We start from the raw sequence: 26,945 nt of genomic DNA on the forward strand, positions 1-26,945 counted from the left end.
CCTCAACATATCCTCTAAACTCGGTATCATCACATAGCTCATAGTGATTGTTGTCGCTTAGAGAATCTCTCAAATAAGAGAATATTATATTATTGTACTTATATACATTTTGAGCTGAGATTTACTGTTTTAAAAGCTTTATATATTGTATCTCTTATTGTTACTTTCACATTTGAGTTGAGTTGAGTTGAGTTGAGACGAGATGAGTATGTCTTCCATTTCTATCATCTCAAGCTATAGAGTTATGTTTCAGTGTTCCCCTTACATGCTCCCCTTACATGCTCGTACATTCAATGTACTGACATCATTCTATCTGCATCATTTTATGATGCATATACAAGTGTTTAGAGTTAGCAACATGCATTTCGTTGATCCATTGCATACCAGCTAGCTTGTGAGCCTCCTTGCTTTTCGGAGGGCTCTACTTTTACATTTCGGTCTTCTTAAGATGTTGTGAGTTTTGTCCTGATGTCTATCATAGTATTTAGAGGCTTCGTAAACAGTAGCAGTTGCGGAGTCTTTTTCCAATTTTCCTTGTTGATGTTTTAAAGACTTTGAGTTGAGTATTTATGTTTAATTGAGTATTTCAGACAACTTTGAATTTAAACTACTTTATAAATAATGAGATGTTATGAGTGAGTCTTTGCATTTTGAGTTCCTATGTTGGTGAGTAAGTCTTCCGCTAAGTACTGAGCCTGACCAAGAGTTCTCTTGGAGACCAATGATGGTTCTCGTGTGCCGGTCACGTCCAGGGTGTAGGCTCGGGGCGTGACATAACCCGCCCATGAACTTTTTTTCTGAAATTTTTGTTTTCCTAAAAATATATGTAAATATCTATTACAAAACTAGAAAAATGTATTAATAACAACAACAACAACAACAACAACAACAACAACAACAACAACAACAACAACAATAATAATAATAATAATAATAATAACAACAACAAATTAGGAATGGAGTGTTAGAAGAGCTAGGGTAGAATTTTTTTTTAAAAAAATTAAAATAATATCAATTTTTTTTGGGAAGGAGTGAGTATTTTTTTTGTGTTTGGGAGGGGGGGGGGGGGTGAAGCATGATTTTTTATAAAAAAAAATTATAAAAGAAATTTTAAAAAATAAAAGGATGGGAGGATTGTCGCTGGATGGGGGGAGGTAGGAGGTTGTGGAAAAACTATTTAATTTTTTTTTGTTTTTGAGATAGTAATACTTTAATCTTTAACTTTTAATATTATCTTTAACTTTTAACAAATATTAATAGTTTATTTAATTTTTATCAAGGTGGAGTATTTTATTCATGTGGCAATGTTTTATCAAATAATTAAAAGAGAGTGCATTACACACACTATTGAGGTGTGTTTCTCAAATTAACAAGTGATAGTTTATATATGAAACTCACACTCCAAATAATTTAGCCATGAAAATAAAAAAAAATAAAAAAAGAGTTTAGATGCGTTTGATTATTGTTTTAAAACCAAAATAAAAAAAATTAAACTTGATTAAAAGGAGAAAAACAAAACACATGTAAAATATTATAATTTGGGTATGTCTGATCTAACAAATTTTACTGTGATTATTCGTATTTGGAAAAATGGGTTAATCTATGACAATGTAGCACATTTTTTTTAGAAAATAGAAGGATAAGGTTTATTTGAATTTGAAATGAGAATTTTCCAACTATTTATAGTCATATTAGATATATTTTCTTTTGAGTATAACTCATAGAGATAATTATGTATTGGATAGGATATAACAATATTTGCATCCAATATTGAAGTCTATCTAACTGACAATGACAAATATTTACATAATACTAAACTAAGCTTTCACAATGATACATAAACTTAATAAATATAGTTAACATATGTATGTGTTCATTATGTTCAAAAGTTAATTGAATAATTATAATTTAATGCATACGAAATCAAACAATAATTTAAATCTCCATTTTAAAAAAATAAATTCAGTACAACTAAAACACACATGTTTGTCTTCTTTTTATTTTGCTTTTAAATTTTTAAATATCCAACTAAATATCATGATCAATTTAGGTTTTTGAATTTAAAATAATTACAACTGTATTTTACCGTTAATCATGCTTTGGCTCCTTAAATTGTGTATACTACGTACGTAATTTAACTCTTCATTAATTATGAATTCAATAAACATTAAAATATAAAAATCTTATTTACTTAAATCTAAACTCAGAAAATAAAAAAGAAGAAAATTCAATTACATATGACATGCAATACACACGAGAATTTTAAAGTCAAACTAGCAATGAATTAAAATACAATAGAAAAAATGTACAAAAACCGGCAGGGGGGTGCGGGATGGGAAGATGATATTTTGAAGTGTTTGATAATATAATAAAGTACTGTATTTAGATAACAGACATATTACGATCCATAACTTTTAAATTAAAAATATTTAAACAATAGAACAAAAAATAAAAAAAAATACGAGAAAATAAAACAAATATATCTATTTTATATTAATAAGAAGAGCTCTTGATTATAATAAATCTAGTGATAACTTAATAAACATTAATATTAGCAAACTAATATTTTCAAATATTGAACATTGTAATAAAGAAAATATAAAACATAGAAGTTACATTTGATAATTATAAGATTTTTTTTACATTTTATTCACATAGATTTGATTATGGAGAGATAGCAGAAGGAGGAGTACATTTCATTTAGAAACAATATGATAGTTAATACTCAATTTTTAAAGGTAACATGACTTAACATGTTCGAACAACACACCAAATATTAAAAGAAGCAATAAAAAATAATACTTTAATAGTCGCTAAAACAAGAAGTTACTCTTCTTTAATTTCCATAAATGCCAGCCCCATATGTTGAGGAAATGAGAGCAACAAGGAGGGGAAATTGCAGAAGCACAAATGAAGTAATGGGTAGGCAAGCCATTGTCGCGACTGGTAGAAGAACCCATACTTTCTTCTGCCCAAACATGAGATACACCGTTGCACTGAAGCTAATAATCATGGATGTTATGGAAAGAAACAGAGTTAGCAGTCCCAGGATAAGACTCCTTGGCAAAGTATGCAGGAAATCTTCTTCTGCATAACGAGACGTCAAAAACTGACAAGAACACCAATAGAGAGGTGCTAGAAGTGAACAATGAAGCTGCATTTGAGATTGCAAAAATAATGAAAGCAATGTTTCCAGAGAAAGTGGGGAATCCACTTTTTTGGTCATTGCCACCTGGTACTGTAATTGCTGCAGCAAATGCGATGGTAGCAATCAGTGATGCTGCAATTGTGCATGAGCTTGATGTGTCTTTCATCCATTTTTCTCCATCTACTTTTAACTTTTCATGTTCTTCAGTAAATACCACATGTGGAGCTTTCTTCTCATCATTTAAGCCATCCCAGAGCAGAGGCGGGAATATTTGCTTTACTTCCTAATTTATATATATACATGTAAGTCGATTAATTAAAAACAACCGGCCAGAATGGTTGGGTTCATGCCTCATATTAAACAACCAGTCAAATGAACAAAAAAAAAGAAGTGGAAAATCGAAATTTATATGCAAAAATGTAAAATTTGCAAATATATGATAGTTCTACAGAGTACAGACTAGACTAGGCTGGAGTGGTACATATCTAAAACTTAAAGATGCATTACTAATCCTCAAGGACTCTGGTGAGAGGCTATTATGTCCAATATTATAACATGTCCTATCTATTCCAAATACACTTGAACATATATTTGACATCAGTATTATATGCAGAAAGGTTGTTCAACATCACATATATAACTTGGATGTAATGAGATAAATTTGATTGGGGTCCAAAAGTTAAATCACCTTAAACCACTGTAGTTCTCGTTGCATCTGAAAAGCTGGTCCAGAGACAAGATTTAGCTTATTTTGTGGTGCCAACTTTCCAGCCAAATCCAAGATGCTATTGCCAGAGGAGTCTAAAGCAATCACCATATGGTGCAGAAGCTGGCTCATCTGACAGACCAACTTAAACACATTTTTGCAGCGATTCTCTATTGCAATGTGTAAGATAGTCTTCTCATTATGATCATTATAAAAAGCTAAATAAGGGAATCTTCTGAGTATAAGTTCAACAAGCTCATAGTTGTCATAACACGCTGCATCAAGCAGAGAATTGCCAGCAATATAGTAAACTTCTTTGTAACTCAGATTTTCTATTTTCTCACATAAGCATGTTGCATACTTAATTGCATTGTGATGAATTGACTTTTTGTCTCGGACGTTTTTCAAATGAGGCACTGCAACACAACAACCCAAAAAGATACGAAGTACAAAGAAATTAGTGTAAATGCAAAACAACAACTCTTAACTGGTCTAGAAAATATGTAAAATCCTTAGGCATGCATAGATAAATTTGCAGAAATATATGACTTGTATCTGTTGGAAAAAATGATAATCACACCTAAAATAATGTCCACAGTAAATAGCAATAACAAGAGAGTAACTACGACACCAAATATTAAAATAGGATAAATATAATACTCGAATAAGTAATACAATCAAATTGATGAAAACTTGGTAGTGTTAAAATACCTCTACTATTTTATAAGAAACAACACTCTTTTATTTCTTACAACTCAAAATAATATTACTTCCTCACTATTTTCTCACAAACTAAAAAATAGCTTGTGGATTACTCTCTCTACTCTCTATTGCTTCTCTATTTTGGTGTATCTTCAAGTGTTCAATTACTACGCTATTTATAGAGTTTTCAACCTCTTGATTACATCATTAGTGACATAAATGTGGTAGCCAATTTCCACAAAGTTTGGCCGCCAAACTCTACCAAAACTCTACCAACTTCCACAAATGTGGCTGCCAACTTTCACATTTGTGGTTATAAACTCTCACATTTGTGGCTAGTAATTTCAACAAGCATGGCTTCCAACTTTCACATTTATGGCTATCAACTTTCATATTTACGGCTAGTAATTTCAACAAGTGTGGCTGCCAAATTTGTTGTTGACAAGCTTTTGTTCCCACAAACATCTCCCTTAATTATGATTTTTCTTCTTTACTCCAAGGTTTTATCTCAATTGTAACACCCCAAATATTTCTAAGCTAAGACCAAAACTATTCTTTATTTGCATATAAGGTCTTATCGGGTTATTCATAAATTGCTCATCTATGTAAAGGTAAATTCTTTAGTGTGGGAATGATTTTGGATATCAACTTAAGGTCACTAAAAACTCCTAGAACAAAGTTGAGTTGAAAGTTTCCTTACCGATTAAGCTTTGATGTAAGATTTTACTTGTGTTAACTTTAAACGGTCATATCTCTTAGAATATAAAGAGTTACGTGGCCCATAACAAATCAAATTAAAGATATTTGAATCTTCTTTCCAATGCCACCAATTTCACGTCAATCTAAGTTTCGAGTAAAAAGTTATGACCATTTTAGTAACATGATACAGTGCACTGACGAATTAGCTGATGAAAAAACATTAAAAAGGATCATTTTTATCTTTTTTACCTCTAAGAAACCCTAAACGAATTTCTTGACTAATTAAAGGCTCAAAACAATCAGATTTTCATCTCTTAATCTCCCATTCTCTTCTCTCTCAAAATCCTAAGGAAAAATCAAAGTAGAAGACCTTATTCAAGATTCTTCTTCAAGGTAAGTCCTTCTCCAAGAATTTCATTCTTTCCAACTCAAATTCTTCCATACAATTATCAATCACTAATGAAAATCATAATTCTTGGCCGTAGAGATGTCAAGAAACTAATTCAAGAATCTCAAGAAAGGTTTTCTTGATTGTTGTCCTTCAAGCTAGGGTTTCAAGGCTTCTAATCAAGTTCTTCTTCAAGATTCTTCAAGAACCTTGCTCTTTCAAGTATGTAAGGCTATCATAGTGTTGGACTAGTTCATCCTATTAAGAACTTGTCTTCTTTTTTTAAAAAAACTTTTCATAAGAGTTTTAGGTATTTATAAATGCATATTCAGTTTTAATATGAAATTGTTGGAAAATATGGGTACTACAAACAGAGGTTAAAGGCTATTTGAAGGAATTGTTTTTTTGATCGTGTGAAAGAATTGTTGTACACAAGTGCAAATAAGATTAGATTTGTTGTGCACATGAAATATTTTTTTTATATCAAATTGAAGATTACATGAGGTAAAAAAATTTCATGGTCTCATTAGTCTGTATCGAAATATTTATGAATATTTTATTTCTCCAAATAAATAATTTTTTTGTGTAAAAAAATGTGATGAACATAGCATTTGATATCTATATTTCTTGTTTAACAGTGATGATTTAATTTTGACGTCGAGCAGGGTTGTTGTATATGGATACTATGAAGTTCATGATTATTATGATCATATTCTTTCTTCCATTTTGAATCTCCAGGTAATTGTTATTTTAATTTTAAGATTGCCTTTCTCTTATTTTTTTTCCATTTCTATTTCATTTTTGTTTTTTTTTTTTTGGTGAAAACTTTTGAGTTCTTATACCATGAAACTTATTTTTTTCATATATGCCTTTTTCCATTTATCAGGTACGTTTCTTTTAAATTTCTCAACTTTTTAAATTTAGGTAGTGTGAATACTCTTTGTAATAATAAATAAATATTATTTACAAAACAACAACATGCACTCTTTATTCATCAATATATAATTCATTCCCTTTTGGATCAAGTTACCATGAATTTTTAATTTTAATTTTAGGATTAGATTTTTTCCAATTCAAGAATCTCTTAATATACTTTCTAATAAGTAATTATATTTGGATATTTATTACTACATAATAGTAATTATGTAGGAATAAAAGGCTAGAGAATTTACATAATCTCAAAAGTATCCAATTATGAATAGATGTTGTAATCATAATATGATGCAGTTAGAGAACATTTTTACGATGATAAATACTACTACTAGATATCCTACATAAAAATGGTCGTACATATTCCCACAATGTATAAGTAAGATAAGTTACTATTATTGTCATCGGGTTCTTTATGGTAGTAGTTTTTTTCCCAATTTGACAATATTCATGATTATGCATTTTTTTTTTCACATGAGTGGTTTTAAAAGTGGGAAATTTTGACTTATAAAGTTGAACTGCATACTTAAAAATCACCCAAAAATTGAAAGATTTTTTAAATTTTAATTAAACACTGATCTTACTATAATTTTTATTGCGAAAATATCAATATTCGTTCTAACAAAGATTTAAAAAATTGAACTTAAAAGAAATACAAATATGAGAACCATTCATATTAACTTAATTAACTAAAGAAAGTTATAGTATATCTTTGGGATTAAATCTTACTATTATATAAGAATTCACAATGAATTTGCATTGAGAAACCTTTACATTTGTAAAGTTAGCTCTTGAATGTTATATATACATATACAGTATAAGCAACATTTGTAATATGCGAAAAGAAATATAATTTATTTTATTCTAAAATACTACTTTAAATGTATTTATTAAATCACGTTGTTGGACTATACTAAATATTTATTCAAATACTTTAACATAATAAAATCATCCCACTTTATAGTACTATATAGATATATTGTTGTTGTTGTGGTTGTTGTTGTATAAATTAAAACAATTTGAAATATCTATTCAAGGTCCTTCAATTTATAAGCTTTATAATTTAACATTGTCGTTCTCTGTTGTTTTACAACTTTGCGACCGAACATCATGTTTGTAGATATAAAAAGTATAACAAACTTTTATTTTGTTTTATAACACTAATATGTTATCAATCGATGTAACTTTTTTTTTAAAAACTGTATACATATTGACATAGGGTGCACGCGCAAAGCGCGTGTCCAGAAACTAGTTGAGTAAATAAGTTTAGGGCAATTCTTCATAAAATAAATCCAGGTGGAGAAAAATTATCCACAAAAGTGATAAAGTACCTATGCCCGGTTTTGGAAAGAACATGCCATGGTCCCCAAAAATCATAGTAAACTAACTCAAAAGATGACTATAATACCTCATAAATATGAAGTTAAGATCAGACCATACATATCAGAATCTAAGGAATTAAGTGGTTAAAGACTGCAAGAAATTGATTTTTACGGAAGTCAGTTACAGGCTGTAAAAGAAACCACATATTGTAGATGATGCTCGTGAATCGACTTTTGAGACTTGGGTTGTAACTTGAATTTTACGGGTTCAATCTACGGGCCGTGAATCAAACCATGACCTAGATTGAGCTCTTGGAATAAACTCGAGCAACATGACTTTTAGCCTGCTTTTGACGGACTCAAACCATGGATCATAGAATTGATCTTGTAGATGGAACTTCATAAACTTAAAATTTTAGCTGATTTCTACGGATGGGAAGAATGTGTATTTTTTAAAGTTGGAGGAGAAGTTGATCTTTAAAGCAAACTCGGGGACATAATCACATGAGTATATTAGGGAACCTCTAGCATTATATTAGAGAATTTTAAGTAGAATTTTCTTTTAAATTTGTTACTTATGGATTCTTTACCCTTCTAGTGTATTGTTTCCCCTCTATAACATAGAAATTTACTGAACATTAAGTGAAATTCTCAAAGGCACATCTGGATAACCTTTTTATCAAGAAGAAATGTCATTTTAAAAATTGTTTCTGTAGTAAAGTAAATACTATGTCTAGGAAGACAGAGAAAAATGGACATTAAAATTCAAATATAGAGATATGTAATCAAACTAAAATATTGAGTTCATTAAGGATAGTGGGAGATCTTATCAAAAAGAAGGGTATGCAACTTCTTGATCACTGTGATAATAATTAAAAAAACGCATAAAAGCTAATGAGATTTAGTTTTCGATTGGTTTTTAAAATTCTTGAGGACATCTTTCGCAAAAGAAATCGATATACCTTGAATATTAAAGAAAAAAAATGAAAGATGATAAAACTCACCAATGCTGAAATAAATTCTTTCATACTTTGTCTTAACCATTTGTGAGTCATTAACTACATTCTCCACATCATTGGCATTTGGTCTTCTTTGGAGACTCCGTGAAGTTAACTTGATAGGAACACCTTATAAATAGGGGTTAATTAGTTCTTTTCCTTTTTACTTTGTTTTTCTTCTTTTTTTTTCATGCGAAAGACAACATGAAAACAAAGAAGGAGAAGGTTAAACTCACAATAGTAGAGTAATTGTTGCCAAAAGTTTAGATGACTTGTGCCGAGGAAAGTAAATTCCTCATTTGTAAGGTTCTTCAAAGCAGATCTTCCGTATGCCTCATATTTTACCAAATCGGGGAACTCTTCAACCAACTCTGTTGCAAAATCTATCAACAACACTTGCTAGTTAGAGTTTGCATCACAATTTCTTAGTATATCAATAAACTGAAATGAGATGTACAGATATGAATTGGCAAATATTACAGAGAAGTCTAAATGAACCTAGCAACACAAACAATTGTTGGCCGGCCTATTTTTGCTGAAAATTGAAATCAGACAACAATAGTGACATGAAGTTGAACAAAGAAACAGTGATGACAAGATATCGACCCAGATGAATCATTCATCAAGAATCAATAGAACAGTAACGCGAATGTGAGAGAAAGAACAAGAATCTTCCAAGTGTATGATGTCTTCTTTATACAAGTTTGTTGAGGCATTAATGCAATCTGGTTCCGTTTTGCGTATGTCGTGTCAAATGTCAATACATCCATCACCGAGACAAACAAAAATGGGCTAAGCATCAATCCCTCGTGTAAACCCATCTCAACTAAAAGGTGTTCTGAGTCTTCTCCCACTATTCTTACCCGAGTCTTGGCTCAATTATATCTATCCTTCATCGCCCTAGTGTAAGCTACCGGTCCACCTCTGGCCTCAAGGCATATCAATAGAAATTCTCTGTGGATTTTATCATAAGTTTTTTCTAGGTCAATGAACACTATATGTAGATTCCTCTTCCTTTTACTATACTTTTTCACCTGTCTCATCATAAGATAAATGGCTTTGTAGTTGATTGCCCCGACATAAATATGTATTGGTTCTCAAAAATGGGCACTCCCTCCTCACCCCCATCTCTACTCCCTCTTTCAAGCTTCCATAGTGTGGCTTAGTAGCTTGATACCCTTGTAATTGCAGCTATAGATATCACCCTTGTTCTAGTACAATGAAATCAACCTACTCCACCTTTATTCTTATAATATTAAAGTCGTCTTTAAAATGACTTTAAGCAACCTAGTCAACCACTCAATGCATGCTTGCCCCGCAAGTACTCTTTCAAAACTCCAACAAAATCTCATTTGGATTAGTATCTCTTCCCCTACTCATCCTACGAGTAACACCCTTAACATCCTCAACTTTAATACACCTACAATATTCAAAATCCTGAAGTTTCTTTGAGTGCTCCAAATCACCCAATACAATGTCTTTGTCCCTATATTCGTTCAAGATGTTATGGAAGTATGCTTGTCATCTTCATCTAATAAGAGCCTCTGCCACTAGCACTTAGCCTTCCTTTTCTTTTATGTATTTCACCTGATTCAGTTCCAAGACTTTATCTATCTCGCTTAGGGGTGTAACACCCCGAAAATTTTTAAGTTATGACTCGATCCATTCTTCATTTACATGTAGGATCATATCGAGTGATTTTTAAATTGCCCATTCTTCATCTCTTAATCCATCATTCTCTTCTCTCTCAAACCCTAAGGTAAAACCCTAAGGAAAATTCAAAGTAGAAGACTCCATTCAAGATTCTTTCAATCTTTTTCATGATTCTTCTTCAAGGTAAGTCTTTCTCCAACAATTTCATTCTTTCCAACTCAAATTCCTCCATACAATTATGAATCACTAATGAAAATCATAATATTTGTAACACCCCGAAAATTTCTAAGTTAAGACTCAAAACATTCTTCATTTACTTGTTCATATCAGGTGATTCTTAATTGTTCATATGTGTAAAAGTAATTTTTTTAGTGTGAGAATGATTTTGCATTTCAATTAAGGTCACTAGAAAGTCCTAGCACAAAGTAGAGTTGAAAGTTTCCTTATCGATTAAGTTTTGATGTAAGATTCTACTTGGGTAAACTTCAAACAACCATATTTCTTAGAATATAAAGAGTTATGTAGTCCATAACTTATCAAATTAAAGGTATTTGAATCTTCTTTCCAACGCCACCAATTTCTCAACAATCCGAGTTTCAAGTAAAAAGTTATGACCATTTTAGTAATCTGATACAATGCAGTGGCGAATTAGCCAATGGAAAAACATTAAAAAGGGTCATTTTTGTCTTTTCACCTCTAAGAAAACCCTAAACTAATTTTTTGACTAATTAAAGACCCAAAACAATCAGATTTTTATATCTTAATCCATAATTCTCTTCTTTCTCAAACCCTAAGGCAAAACCCTAAGGAAAAATCAAAATAGAAGACTCCATTCAAGATTCTTTCGATCTTTCTCAAGATTCTTCTTCGACGTAAGTCTTTCTCCAAAAAATACATTCTTTCCAACTCAAATTACTCCATACAATTATGAATCACTAATGAAAATCATAATATTTGTAACACCCCAAAAATTTCTAAGTTAAGACTCAAAACATTCTTCATTTACTCGTAGGTTCATATCGGGTGATTCTTAAATTTTCCATATGTGTAAAAGTAAATTATTTAGTGTGGGAATGATTTTGGGTATCAATTAAGGTCACTCGAAAGTCCTAGCATAAAGTAGAGTTGAAAGTTTCCTTATCGATTAAGTTTTGATGTAAGATTCTACTTGGGTCAACTTCAAACAACCATATCTCTTAGATTATAAAGAGTTATGTAGCCCATAACCTATCAAATTAAAGGTATTTGAATCTACTTTTCAACGCCACTAATTTTGCGTCAATCCCATTTTTGAGTAAAAATTTATGACCATTTTATTAACTGATACACTGCAGTGATGAATTAGCCGACGGGAAAACATTAAAAAGGGTCTTTTCTCTTTTACCTCCAAGAAAATCCTAAACAAATTTCTTGACTAATAAAAGGCTCAAAACAATTAGATTTTCATCTTTTAATCCATCATTCTCTTCTCTTTCAAACCCCAAGGCAAAATCAAAGTAGAAGACTCCATTCAAGACTTTTTTCCTTCTTTTTCAAGATTATTCTTCAAGTTAAGTTTTTTTCTCCAAGAATTCTATTCTTCCCAACTCAAATTCCTCCATACAATTATGAATCACTAAATGAAAATCATAATTCTTGGCCATAGAGATTTCAAGAAAGTAATTCAAAAATCTCAAGAAAGGATTTCTTGATTGTACTCCTTCAAGCTAGGGTTTCAAGGCTTCTAACTAAGTTCCTTTTCAAGATTCTTCAAGAACCTTGTTCTTTCAGGTATCTAAGATTATCATAGTGTTGGACTAGTTCATCCTCACGTTGTACATCTACTTTTAAATCAGTAAAAAAAGAAATCTAGGATTCCACCCCTAGATTTGAGTATTTTTTAGATGAGTTAATTTTGAGTTCTCGATCTTTTTTTGAAGTTCTATTCCTAATTATTGAATTGATATATGTTATGCATTGAGATGAGTTGATTTGTTCATGTCTATAATTCAGCATGAACTCTATTTTGAGTTATAAATCTTGGGAATGTTTTTAAAGCCAACACTTGAGTTCTTAAACTGAGTTTTGAGAAAATAAAGATGAGTTTTGAGAAAGGAGTTTCTAAAACATGATTAGTATGACAATTGAATATGTCATCAATGTATGAGCAATATGGTATCTAGATATACCATCAATGTTTATGCAGTATGACTTCTTGAGTCATCAATGATCATATTAAAATATGATTTTGATATGTTCTTGAGAAAGAGTTTTGAAGTATGAATTAAGTAAGAGTATAAGGGGACTCTGTATTCCCAGAGGTATCAATTTTTACATTGATAAAAGAGAAATTGAGATTTCTAAATGAGTTATGAGTTCAAAAGATATTTCAAGAGCAGTTATCTATCTCTTTTAAGAGGGTAGTTTAAGAAATTATTTCAAACAAGAGGAAGAGTTATGTTTTTAAACATATGAGCATGAGTATATATTATTGGGAGTAGTATTGAGCACCGATATGGGGAAGAGTTCAGACAACTCAAAGTCCTCATAAACCATGTATGCCAACATGGGTAAAGGATCATACTTTTTAGATGATTCCTTATTGCTTTTTAAGCATAGCTTAGTGGATCCACTTAGTTGAGGTGTTCTATACCCCGGCAAGGTATATGACAGTTCTAGCAATGTGGGCGAGCCGCTGTATCATCACGTAGCTCATAGTGATTGTTGTCGGTTAGATAATCTCCCAATAGAATTAAAGTGTATTTTTATATATCACTTATTATGTTGAGTTCAGAGATGAGAAAGTATTTTGTAAAACTTTAAATGATTTAACTCATTTATTTCTTTACATTCAACTTGAGTACATTGTTATCTATTGCAGTCCTTTCTTTGAGTTATTTATTATTCAGCTATATTAGATACTCGTACATTCAATGTACTAATGTTGGACTAGTTTGTCCTCACGCCCTACATCTACTTTCAAATCAGTAAAAGAGAAATCTAGGATTCTACCCCTATATTTGAGTATTCTTGAGATGAGTTGATTTTGAGTTCTCGATCTTGTTTTGAAATTATTTTTCCTAAATATTGAATTGCTCTATATAATGCATAGAGATCCTTTAGTTGATTTGTTCATGTCTATAATTTAGCATGAACCCTATTTTGAGTTATAAGTCTTGAGAAGTTTTTCAAAGTCAACACTTGAGTTTTAAACTGAGTTTTTGAGGGAGTAAAGATGAGTTTTGAGAAAAAGTTTAAAGTTTCTATGTCATAAAGACTAAAGAGTTTCTAATGTTATTTTATTCATATATATATATATATATATATATACACACACACATATACATGGAACTATGTTGATTATTGTACTTGAAAGATAAGTTCATAAGTGCATGTTTTCAAGAAGGTAATCACGTCTCATGTTTTGAAAAATATTTCAAGTAATGTAAGAAGTCCATTCTTTATTATGGGTGAATTGAGCACAAAGTTATATTAATTATTTTGAGAGTAGTATCGAGCACCGAGTTGGGTTAGAGTCTTTTATGATTCGAAAGTCCCACAAAACTACGTAGCCAGCGTAGGATATGATAGCATTGATTTTTCATACGACTTCTCACTGCCTCTGAGAAGGCCAACTAGATTGATCCATTGTGACGATATCATCCTATACCCCCGAAAAGGTATAGGATGGGCCCTTGCAACGTGTGGCGGGACGTTGTATCATTTTTAGGTCATAGTAATGGTTGTCGGTTAGAGAAACTCCCCACAAGTAAAGTATATTATTTTTATGTTGCTTTCATTGTATAATTTATTGTAAAGCTTAAATGGTTTTCACTTCATGTTCATGTATTGATTCAGTTGAGTTGCTTTCAGTCATTAAGTTCAGTTATTTGTTTACTCGCCCATATTACATATTCGTACATTCTATGTACTGATGTCATTCGACATGCATCCTTTTATGAAGCAAATATAGGTGTTCATGATTTTCAACAGGTGTTTCGTCGAGATCACACTCCAGTTAGCTTTGGTGAGCCTCCTTGTATATCAAAGGACTTCATAGTTACTTTCCAGTTAGTAGTTTTGAGGTGTCGTGGGTCTTGTCCCAATATCCTTCCTTAATAGTAGAGGTCATAGATAGACAGTTTTGGAGAGTCTTTTAGTTTCAAATATTTTACTTAAAACTTATATTTTATACTCAGTATAGCCAGTTCAGTTTTGAGATTCAGTAAATTATTTTTAAACACTTCTTCCAATTTGATGCTTATGTATGCTTGAGTTAGACTTCCGCTTGTAGTCATCCAGGATAAAGGTTCGCTTGAGGGCCAGCAATAGTTCTCAAGTGCCAGCCACGTCTAGGGTGTTGGCTCGAATTGTGACAATATTAGCCATAGAGATTTCAAGAAACTAATTCAAGAATAAGGTTTACTTGATTGTTTAACTTCAAGCTAGGATTTCAAGGCTTCTAATCAAGTTTTTCATCAAGATTATTCAAGAACCTTGTTCTTTCAGGTATGTAAGGCTATCATAGTGTTGGACTAGTTCATCCTCACGCCCTACATCTACTTTCAAATAAGTAAAAGAGTAATCTAGGATTCTATCCCTTGATTTGAGTATTCTTGAGATAAGTTGATTTTAAGTTCCTGTTTCTTTTTGAAATTCTATTCCTAATTATTGAACTGCTATATGTTATGCATTAATATTCTTGAGTTGATTTGTTCATGTTTATATTTCAGTATGAACCCTATGAATTGAGTATTTTTTAGATGAGTAGTATCGTTGAGTTCTGAGTTCTTGATTTCTGAGTACCGTGTTTCCATATTACTATTAAAATCCCTGAGTTGAGTCATTCATGTCCATAATTCCACATGAACCCTATTAGTTGAATTATGAATCTTAAAAAGCTTTTTAAAGCCAACAATTAAGTTTTCAATTGAGTTTTTGAGAAAGTAAAGAGGATTTCTGAGAACGTTTTGAAACATGATTAGTATGACAGTCGAGTATGCCATTAATGTTTAAGAAGTATGGTATCTAGATATACCCCCAATGTTTATGCAGTATGACTTTCCAAGTCATCACTGATCATATCACAATATGATTTTGGTATATTTGTGCAAAAAAGTTTTCACGTATGAATTGAGTAAGAGTAAAAGGGCACTAAGTTTATCTAAAGGTATCAGTTTTCACATTGATAAAAAAGAAACTTTGATTTCTAAATGAGTTACGAGTTCAAAGATATTTCAAGAGCAGTTACCTCTTTTAAGAGGATAGTTTGAGCAATTATCTCAAACTAGAGGAAGAGTTATGTTTTTAAACATATGAGCATGAGTTATATATATTATTGGGAGTAGTATTGAACACTGATATGGGGATGAGTTCAGATAACTCAAAATCCTCATAAACCATGTATGCCGACATAGGTAAAAAGTCATACTTTTTAGATGATTCCTTATTTCTTTTTAAGCATAGCTTAGTGGATACACTTATTTGAGGTGTCATGTACCCCGTCAAGGAATAGGACATTTCTGGAAGTGTGGGCAAGACGATGTATCATCACGTAGGTCATAGTGATGGTTGTCGGTTAGAGAATCTCCAAAATAGAGTTAAAAGTGTGTTTTTATTATATCACTTATTATGTTGAGTTTCAGAGGTGAGTAAGTGTTTTTTTAAAGTTTTAAATGATTTTATTCCTTTAATCATTTATATTCAGTTTAGTTTATGTTTTATCTATTGTAGGCCTTTCATTCAGTTATTTGTTATTCAGCTATATTACATACTCGTACATTCAATGTTCTGATGTCATTCAACCTGTATCTTTTAATTATGTAGATACAGGTTCTTAGGATCCTCAACAAGAGTCTGTTGAGATCACTTCATCCGTTCGCTTTCTTTTGAGTAAGACCTCTTTGCTTTCGAAGGAATCCAATTTTGTGATTGTTGGTATTAGTAACATTTTAAGTAGTTGTGGGTCTTATCCCGACAATCGTCTATATGCAGTAGAGGCTTCACAGATAGACACATTCAGAGAGTCATGATGTTTTATTTAAAACTTATATTTCATACTCAGTATATTCAGCAAAGTTTTGAGATTCGGTAAACTATTTTTAAACGTTTCTTCCAATTTGATGCTTATGTATGCTCAAGTTAGTCTTCCGCTTGTAGTCAACCAGGATGAGGGTTCACTTAGGACCAACAATGGTTCTTGAGTGTCGGCTACGTCTAGGGTGTAAGCTCGGGTCGTGACAAACTTGGTATTAGAGCACAAAGTTGAAGTGCCCTAGGGTGTCTATGAAGTTGTGTTAGTAGGATCTTATTTACCCCACTTCTGTAGATGAGGAACTATAGACATTTAAGAATTGTTTCCCTTCTTTCATACTCTAAACTGTGCAATAGAGTTGTGTCATAAGGAACTTATTCAAACTTGTGTATTTTTAATATTCATTCAACTACCCCTCATACTTAAGGTAGTTGAAAAGCAAATCCAGTTCCATATCGATGAGTTACTCTAATAAAAAAACTTAAGAAAGTCATGAGAATGTAGAGGGTCTTGAGAAAAGCCTGTGAGTGATTTAAGTGTTGAGTTTTGAAAGAATGCACTCTTATACTTATGATTCATGCATTCGATCTAAAAGGGAGCTTGTTTTAGTTGAGACCCTTATGGGGAAGTGTGCTTTAGAACTTAGGTAGTATTTTAAACCAAAAAGATAGTATGAGTTATGATGTTATAAGCAATTTTAGTAAAAGTTCCAAGAGTTAGAAGAATGCATGTAGAGGTATAGTAATCTAAGAAAGGAAGATAGTGATGAGGCAAATCATGTTATTGTAGTCATGCACCTAGTGAGTTATTAATGAGGAGATTTCCCTTATGGGTAGACTTAGAAGTGATGGGTTTATGTAGATTTCATGATAGAAGGTAGAGTAAGAGTCACTAGTATGGATGAGTTAGAGTATACTTGAGCCAAAAGGGAGTTTATGCCAATGTAGCATTGTGTTAGTGAATGTCAAGTATAGGTGTTGAATAAAAGCACAGAGTATTCATGAGGTGATAGACCTAAGCTAGGCTTATAAATGTTAAATGGAGAGCCCCATAATATTCAAAGCGTTATAGAACTAATTAGGCAATGATCTATAGTGAATGGGTAAATAGTACTTAAGTTGTGAAAAGGAATGTGACGGTGGTTTGTAAATAAATAGGTTGTGAGATAAAGGTTTACTACTTGACATGAGTTCTTAGTGGGTAAGTGTTTCTTAATTTAATCTAGTAGTTGTAAGTTGCTATAGTAAGCGAGCAATCATTTTAATATCATGGTTTAGTAATAAATATTAAGCTTGAATTTGAGATGAGCGTCGTGATCAAAAGAAGGGAAACATGAGGGTGGTGATGTTAGTCTTGAGATTTGATCTGGTAGACTTGACATAGAGTAGGTGAGGAATTGAGATGTTAGATCCAATGAAGATGAGTGGTACAAGTGAGAAATCCTAACGATTAGATAAGGGCAGTGAAAGTGGTTAAGTCATAAGAGTAACAAGAGCATTAAGAGGTGTAACGAGATTGTATGTAATCAGATGAGGTTCCAATTAAGTTAATAATTTTCCATGTGTGCCTAGATAGTATATTTGAGCTGTCAATGTGGAATAGGCTGAGGTAAGCATTATTTTTTCTCCTTAAGAGTTAAATGAAACGGCCTTATAAGCCAATGAGAAGAGGTTAATAGAAGCATCTTAGAAAGAGGTCCTAGAAGGAGTCTTAGTACCTGCTTATGGAGAGTTTCGTATCCATGAGATAAGACTTTCTCGAGTATTAGAGTAAACGGAATGTAGACCAATTTAGAGATGATAGAATAGGTCCATTGCTTTCAAGTGTCATCTTCAAACCTAAGGGGGAGATGATAAGATAAGTAATCAAGTCAAGTGTTGAGAATGAGATAGTTATGTCTTCAGAAAGGGTTATGGAGGTACATCAATCCATTCATACTCTAGTGTATTCTTCAAAGTTCAGTCATTACAACATATTGTTGATATACCTAATATCAAAATTGTGTTTATGACCTATGCTCATACACTTTAGGGAGGTTCACATCTATGCTCAGTTTCCAGAATGAGGGGCAAAGACTTTTGCCTATTGATCTCAATCTTACTCTATACAATTGTGGATATCAACCTCATCATATGAACCTATTCATATAAGCATTCATGTCTCATTGTATGTTTAGTCTAGCAAGTTCATGATTTACTCTGAATGGCTAGCAACATAATGTTATGTCATGCATACTCTTATATTAGAATTGTCGAATGAATCGTGCTTATGATATTTCGCCCTAAAGTCCTTTCAGTAATCCTTTTTAGTTTAGGAGAGTGGTGTTGTTGATAGTAGTTGTGTGATGATGGAGGAGAGGATTGTTATTTCTTATTGTGATAGTGATGGTGTGTTTATTCCATATAAGGTTATGAATGTGGAGGAAGAAGGAGATAAAGTTTTACAATATGTACTAAGTCACCTTTCTGGTGGTAATGCATGGAAGTTCAATTAGTAGAGATGATGAGAGGATGATAAATTCTTAGAAAGTGGGTTAGTAGGAGTCTATGGAGTGGTTAAGGTTCTAAGCTTGAATGTGGTATTGTTAACACGTAGACAATGCGTTATACAGTAGGTGTTTCGTGATATGAGCTCAAGGTTAGCTGAATGTAGTGGTAAGGAGTAGTGTTCTTGGGATGAGATTTCCTATAGAGGTATAGAACCTGAATCTTGTGATTTAGATCAGAATAATAATCCTATCTTATGTACTTTTTATTCTGAGTTAGAATTGAATATAATAAGAGTAACCTCTTTCCATTCTCAGAACAACCTTGATTCGAGGACGAATGATCCCAATGGGGAGATATTGTAACATCCAAATATTTCTAAGTTAAGACTCAAACCATTCTTCATTTACTTGTAGGTTCATATCGGGTGATTCTTAAATTGCCCATATGTGTAAAGGTGAATTCTTTTGTGTGGGAGATTTTGGATATCAATTAAGGTCACTAGAAACTTTTAGCACAAAGTAGAGTTGAAAGTTTCCTTATGGATTAAGTTTTGATGTAAGATTCTACTTGGATCAACTTCAAACGACCATATATCTTAGAATATAAAGAGTTACTTGGACCATAACCTATCAAATTAAAGATATTTGAATCTTATTTCCAACGCCACCAATTTTGCAACAATCCGAGTTTCAAGTAAAAAGTTATGACCATTTTAGTAACCTAATACAGGGCAGTGACGAATTAGCTGACGGAAAAACATTAAAATGGTCATTTTTGTCTTTTTACCTCTAAGAAAACCCTAAACAAATTTCTTAATTAATTAATGACCCAAAACAATTATATTTTCATCTCTTAATCCATCATTCTCTTCTCTCTCAAACCCTAAGGAAAAATTAAAGTTGAAGACTCCATTCAAGATTCTTTCAATCTTTTTCAAGATTCCTCTTCAAGGTAAGTCTTTCTCCAAGAATTCCATTATTTTAAACTCAAATTCCTCCATACAATTATGAATCACTAATGAAAATCATAATATTGGTCATAGAGATTTCAAGAAACTAATTCAAAAATCTCAAGAAAGGCTTTCTTGATTGTTTAACTTCAAGCTAGGGTTTCAAGGCTTCTAATAAGTTCTTCTTCAAGACTCTTCAAAAACCTTGTTCTTTCAGGTATGTAAGGTTATCATAGGGTTGGACTAGTTCATCCTCACTCCCTACATCTACTTTCAAATTAGTCTAATAGTAATCTTGGATTCTATCTCTAGATTTGAGTATTCTTGAGATAAGTTGATTTTGAGTTCGTGTTTCTTTTTTAAATTCTATTCCTAATTATTGAATTGCTACATGTTATGCATTAATATTCTTTAGTTGATTCTTTCATGTCTATATGTCATCATGAACCCTATGAATTGAGTATTTTTTAGATGAGTAGTATCGTTGAGTTCTATGTTCTTGAGTTCTAAGTATTGTGTTTCCATATTGCTATTAAGATCCCTGAGGTGAGTCGTTCATGATCATAATTCCACATGAACCCTATGAGTTGAGTTATAAATCTTAAGAAGCTTTTCTAAGTCAACAATTGAGTTTTAAATTGAGTTTTTGAGAAAGTAAAGAGAAGTTTTCAGAAAGTTTTTAAAACATGATTAGTATGACAGTCAAGTATGCCATCAATGTTTATGCATTATGACTTCCCGAGTCATCAATGATCATATCACAATATGATTTTGATATATTTTTGAGAAAAAATTTCAAGTATGAATTGAGTAAGAGTATAAGGGAACTAAATATTCCCAAAGGTATCAATTTTTACATTGATAAAAAAGAAACTTTTATTTCTAAATGAGTTACGAGTTCAAAGATATTTCAAGAGCAGTTACCTCTTTTAAGAGGATAGTTTGAGAAATTATCTCAAACCAGAGGAAGAGTTATGTTTTTAAACATATGAGCATGAGTTATATATATAATTGAGAGTAGTATTGAGCACCGATATGAGGATGAGTTCAGACAACTCAAAATCCTCATAAACCATGTATGCTAACATGGGTAAAGGGTCATAATTTTTAGATAATTCTGTATTACTTTTAATCATAGCTTAGTGGATCCACTTAATTGAGGTGTCTTATACCCCGGCAAGGTATAGGATAGTTCTGGCAGAGTGCGCGAGACGCTGTATCATCACGTAGCTCATAGTGATGGTGGTCGATTAGAGAATCTCCAAAATAGAGTTAAAAGTGTATTTTTATTATATCACTTATTATGTTGAGTTTCAGAGGTGAGTAAGTGTTTTTGTAAAGTTTTAAACGATTTCGTTCCTGTAATCCTTTATATTCAGTTGAGTTTATGTTTTATCTATTGCAGTCCTTCCATTCAGTTATTTGTTATTCAGCTATATTGCATACTCGTACATTCAATGTACTAATATCATTCGACCTACATCTTTTAATAATGCATATACAGTTTCCTAGGATCCTCAACAAGAGTTTGTTGAGATCACATCATCCGCTCGTCTGCTTTTGAGTAAGACCTCATTGCTTTCGGAAGACTCCAGTTTTATGAGCTGTTAGTATTAGTAACATTTTGAGTAGTTGTGGGTCTTGTCCCGATACTCGTCTATATACAGTAGAGGCATCCTAGATAGATAGATTAGGAGAGTCCTGATGTTTTATTTAAAACTTATATTTCATACTCAGTATATTCAGCAAAGTTTTGAGATTCGGTAAACTGTTTTTAAATGTTTCTTTCAATTTGATGCTTATGTATGCTCAAGTTAGTCCTCTGTTGTAGTCAGCCAGGATGAGAGTTCGCTTGGGGACCAACAATGATTCTTCAGTACTGGCCACGTCAGGGTGTTAGCTCGGATCGTGACAAGGGGAGACTGTACAACTTTTTATCTCCACCTTTAATTTTTTCCCCCTTGCTTGAATACAAGCGTTTCAAAAGATGTCAGTTTTGTTGTTATAATCGCTAACTTCGTTGCCTTATATCTTTCCTTATTCATCTGTTTTTCACCAACTTTGGACAAGTAGACTACTTTGTCTCCACTTTGCCTTAAGCTTCTCAATTCTACCACCATCCCCTTCATGGCCACCAAAGGTAACCATCGAAACCCCTAGCACTTCTTTACTGGCTTCCCTAATGCAATCAACTGTCTTATCCCACATGTTGTTCGCATCCCCACTACTCCCCGAAGCTCCCATTCCCATCAACCTCTCCTCCTCGAGTCCATCCCCAAGCTCGACTAGGGATCAAGCCACCCTATTTGATACTCCAAATCACTCACAAATTTTTTAGAATAATTTTAATTTATAATCATATTTATGTCCAAACACCCACTAATCTTTGACACTTATATCAAAATCTGTAAACACTTATTTATAAAATTAGCTTCAACACTTGATGTTTATAAGCTACTTTTAATCACCTAATCCAATTGGATTCTCATTTCTTCCGTGTTAGTAGGGGTGTCCAAAATGGAACCGTAACTGATAAGTCAACTGCAAAATTGATTTATTGGTTTATTGGTATTTGATTATTGAATAAATGGTTGGGGAACATATTAAAATTTTATTATTAACGGCTTATTGGTGTGGGGAGGATTTTTCAAATTTCTTATCGGATAAACCGTTAACCCGTTAAGAGTTACCATACTTACATTTCTATTCTAGATATATTACGCTCATTTAATATTTTGTAATGAGATTATGTAGACTATAGATAAGATTTTACTAACGAAGGTAGTAGTAAGTTACCCGCCCAATTTTTAATTTCCCCAAAAGCACTTACTATTTCTTGCCAAATAACTAAAGTTTGTCATTCCCCCAAACCCATTTTCCTCAATTTCCAAATACATACATACATACATTATAATAACAGTAAGAGAGAAAGTAATTCATCAGAGAAAATAAGAGATATATGGTGGTTGCTTACCATGCATACAAATTTGAGTGGACTAATGCGTGGAGAAGCAGAACACCACTGAGGTCAGTATAAGGAGCAAGGTCTTCAGTGATACGCAAGAAGTAAGACAACACATCCACAGAAACGTATCCATATGACGCTGCATGATGGATTGGATATAAACCATTTAGACTAGCAATATGTGGTAAACGAGCATTCCTTTTTATAAGGATTTCAGCTGCATTTATGTTGCCAAATTTAGCAGCATAGTGAAGAGCAGTTTCACCAAGGCAATCTTTTATGGCTAAATCTTCGTTGTTTTCTATACTCGCCACCAACTTCTCTACGAAATTCTTATTGCCTTTTTCACTCTTTACCCAACTGCTAAATGGAGTGCTGTCTGTAAGTGAGTGTTGATTGGAGCTATACTTGCGTCTTTCTCTTGTTTCAAGAATGCTTCTGCTTTCTCCCAATCTCTACTTAGTAAAGCTCTTAATAGTGGCAAGTAGAAGCTATAATCTTTTAATTCAATGTATACATCTTCCGGACCACCTGTGCAATGAAAAACCAAGATCTCATTTGGTCATTTAAAATGAAATCATCGGGGTTTCTTGATAAGGTTTATAATAATAAGGCAGCAAACAATGTGTATTAAGAATAACTATGTCCACTCTCTCTCTCTCTTCTTCTTCTAGAATTTCTTTGTACATGAACATCTAAGAGGGAGTGTTGTAAATAATGAAACATGGATGCCACGTAACAAATCCACACTTCATGACTTTTATGATTTATGCATGACTTTGAAAACACATTCTTACCTTATATATATATATATATATATATATATATATATATTCCTCTTATCTATAGAAAGTGTACATATTGAAATATTGGAAGGAAAAACATTACTACTCTTTTTCTCTTTTTTTTTTTTTTTTTGTTATTTAACTTCTAATGTCTTTATTTTATAATACTATCTAGATATTTAGCCTTTTATTATTTTTGTCGACAACCAAGTTATCTAGTATCACTAATGATAACTATAATTTAATATGACGAATTTTAGAAAAAGCAAATATGAAATCAATGCTCCCATTATTACTCCCACTACTTTTCACAATTATAAATAATATAATGTGTATAAATAATGCAATATGTGTTGTAAAAAATACTACTATTAGTTAAATATCTAATTTATATTTCCAGGAATTGGAAATAACTCTCTAGAGGGTTTCAATTATAAATCTAATCATATAAGGATGGTTTGGTTTGAATACAAGTTATAATGGAGTCGATTATGATGAGATAAGTTATGTTGAGATTATTTTTTTATTGATTGTTTGATTTGTTGTATTCAAAATAATGTGTTCTTGCATAAATTATAAAAACAAGTTGTTTGTTTACAAAAATATTCTTCTTTTATTTATTTTTTTATATTTTATTTGCACGTTTTAATTATTCATTGTTAAAAATAAAACTTTCATATTATTTAGATTGTATATTTTTGTGTGTGCATTTTCACGATGATATCGAATATATTTAAAATTTAAATTTTCATCTTATTTAGCTTAAAAATATAACTTCTATCTTAAGTTTGTTAAAGTAAAATAAGATTTATTATTCATATATCACTTCATTTAAGTGCGTATCACTCTTAAATCATAAAATATTAAAGTTATTTCCATTTTAAATGATATACAAAATACAAGCTTTCAAGTGATCACTAAAAGAATATATAATTAAAAATATGTAATTTAATAGTAGAGAAATCAAAACATAAATAAACATAAGAATTGGTCAAATAAACTCGTGGACAAAAACTATACTTATATAGTGTGATTTTCTAATAGAAAAATATAAAGAATTATCATATAAATAAAGAGTAGTTAAGATTGTGAATGTTATTATGCATGATTTTAAAAATAACGTGAATATAATGAATGTAGGTTAAAAAAGTTTAAAGGGATGTCTTTGTCATATTATTTTGAAATAAGTTCTTCATGGATTACAATCAGGGACGGAGCTACATGAAGAATTGTGGGTTCAGACGAACTCACTAACTTTTCTGTAGATCTTGTATCTGTATTAGAAAATTGATTGACCCTATATATATATTAACTTGTGAACTCCCTAACAAAATTGAATGACAGCTTTATTGTAAGGAAGGAGTAATGAAAATGTTTTTTCACACTAGTGTCATGGGTTCAAACCCCTCCGTCTCACTTGCACCAAACAAATAGAGTAATAAAGAAGGAGATTTTGTACCTTCAGATTTAGGGGTGTAACGTTGCTCTAAAACCAACCAAACTTGTCTAGCAGTATCTGATTTATGTATGGCTTTATCCTGAAGAAGTTGATCAGTAAGAGAACCGAAGATCCATCCTTTAACCAACTCATCTCTCCTTTTCCATTGCAAGTACTCTTTCTCATTTCCAACCACTATCCCTTTTTCTTCTGGCTTATCGTCATCGTCATCGTCATCGTCATCATCATTGACAGGAGCAATGATCGTGAATAGAGGAACTTCGGTTGTTCCATCAACGAATCCAAGTAAATCATGACTTTGAAGGAGACAAACAATCTGGGTTTTCCACGATATGTAGTTGGATTCACCACTTAACTTGATCGATACAAAGGATGCTGCATTAATCAATGATAAGTGGATCGTCGTCTCTGCATTTGAGCTTGAGGAAGCCATTGTTACACTTTAACTTGAGTACTGAAATACATTCCAGTGTTAACTTATAGGAAACTATCCGACTTGGATTTTACTACTATGCTTTACTTACATTACACTTAAGAAGAGGCTACAAGCAAGGCATGACTTCATCAACATATATGCCTTCTTGGATGCTTGGGGTAATTTTGTAATTTTAAGGTTTTCTTTTTTATAATTTTATACTTTTTTGCTTTATATACATTAAAAAAAAAGGTATCATATATCAACTTTCACGTGTCACCTAAATTGTAATAAAAAATTAACATTTATTGGATTCGTGCTGACACGGGCATTTTATCTAGTTTCTGAATATTTTTGATAAATCCGGGTGAAGTTTGGAGTTAAAATTTCCAAATTTTAACTTGGTATTACCTAAATTGTGCGGATTCTTCACTTTTGATATCGTAACTCATTATGAAAATATATTTATGCAATAATAATAACAACAACAACAACAATAACAACAACGATTGTAATTCTAGCTATTCTTTAATTAATTTTTCCACGTTTTACCAATAATCTTTTCATGACAAGCATGTATTTTCAGACTAGATGACCGAGAAGAGGAACAACATTCTTAGGCATTGGATAAATAGAATTATAGGTGGACATAATTGAGTATTGAAACACCCATAAACTTGAGGCAAATTATTAGTTTCGTCCCTGAACTACTGATAGTCTTAAAAATATCCTTAATTGACTAACTGAACTTAAATACCATGATCTTGCAACTTGAGTGAAATACACTCTTAAATTTTCGTCAAATTTAGGAGTATTCTCAACACTTTTTTCGGCTTTTTATTAATAGTCTCATGCTCCTACAAGAATTTGATGTCACTAGCTATGTCCTGTGGCAGATCGAGGGTGTATTTGCATTCAATTAGTCAAGTAGAGAGGTGTTTTTAAGACTGTCAATAATTCCGGAACGAAACTAATAATTTGCACCAAGTTTGGAGGTGTTTTCAATATTATTTTATATAAAATATTTGGGATAAGTTTTAAAATTTTAAAAGAATTAAACAAGTCTATTTTGACATAAAAATCACTTGATAGGGGGAGTTTGAATTTTTTTGTCAATTTTTTTTCCAAAACATAGACAATTTTTTCCTTAATGTGCTTGAATTAAAAACCTATTTGAATTGAATTTTGACTTATTTTTATCATTTTAGCTTAAAATTAAGTACTTATAAGCAATTTTAAAATTTGCTCAAACATTATAGTAACTTTAGTTCCTAAGTTATTACTTAATTCTTGTTTTAATCCTTACGTTATTCGGTAAGTATAT

At 31.7% G+C, this 26,945-nt stretch overlaps 1 protein-coding gene and 1 pseudogene across 4 annotated transcripts in view; both read right to left on the reverse strand.

Annotated features, from left to right (window-relative positions):
• The window catches only part of LOC125823898 (uncharacterized), an 897,951-nt gene that overhangs the window by 161,440 nt on the left and 709,566 nt on the right, over nt 1-26,945 (reverse strand). The gene's annotated exons all lie outside the window — the stretch shown is intronic.
• Nucleotides 2,814-25,639, reverse strand: LOC125823905 (uncharacterized; annotated as a pseudogene).

This window comes from Solanum verrucosum, unplaced genomic scaffold (genome assembly GCF_900185275.1).
Source record: "Solanum verrucosum unplaced genomic scaffold, falcon-dt-bn FXZP01000056.1, whole genome shotgun sequence".
Classification (NCBI taxonomy): Eukaryota; Viridiplantae; Streptophyta; class Magnoliopsida; order Solanales; family Solanaceae; genus Solanum; species Solanum verrucosum.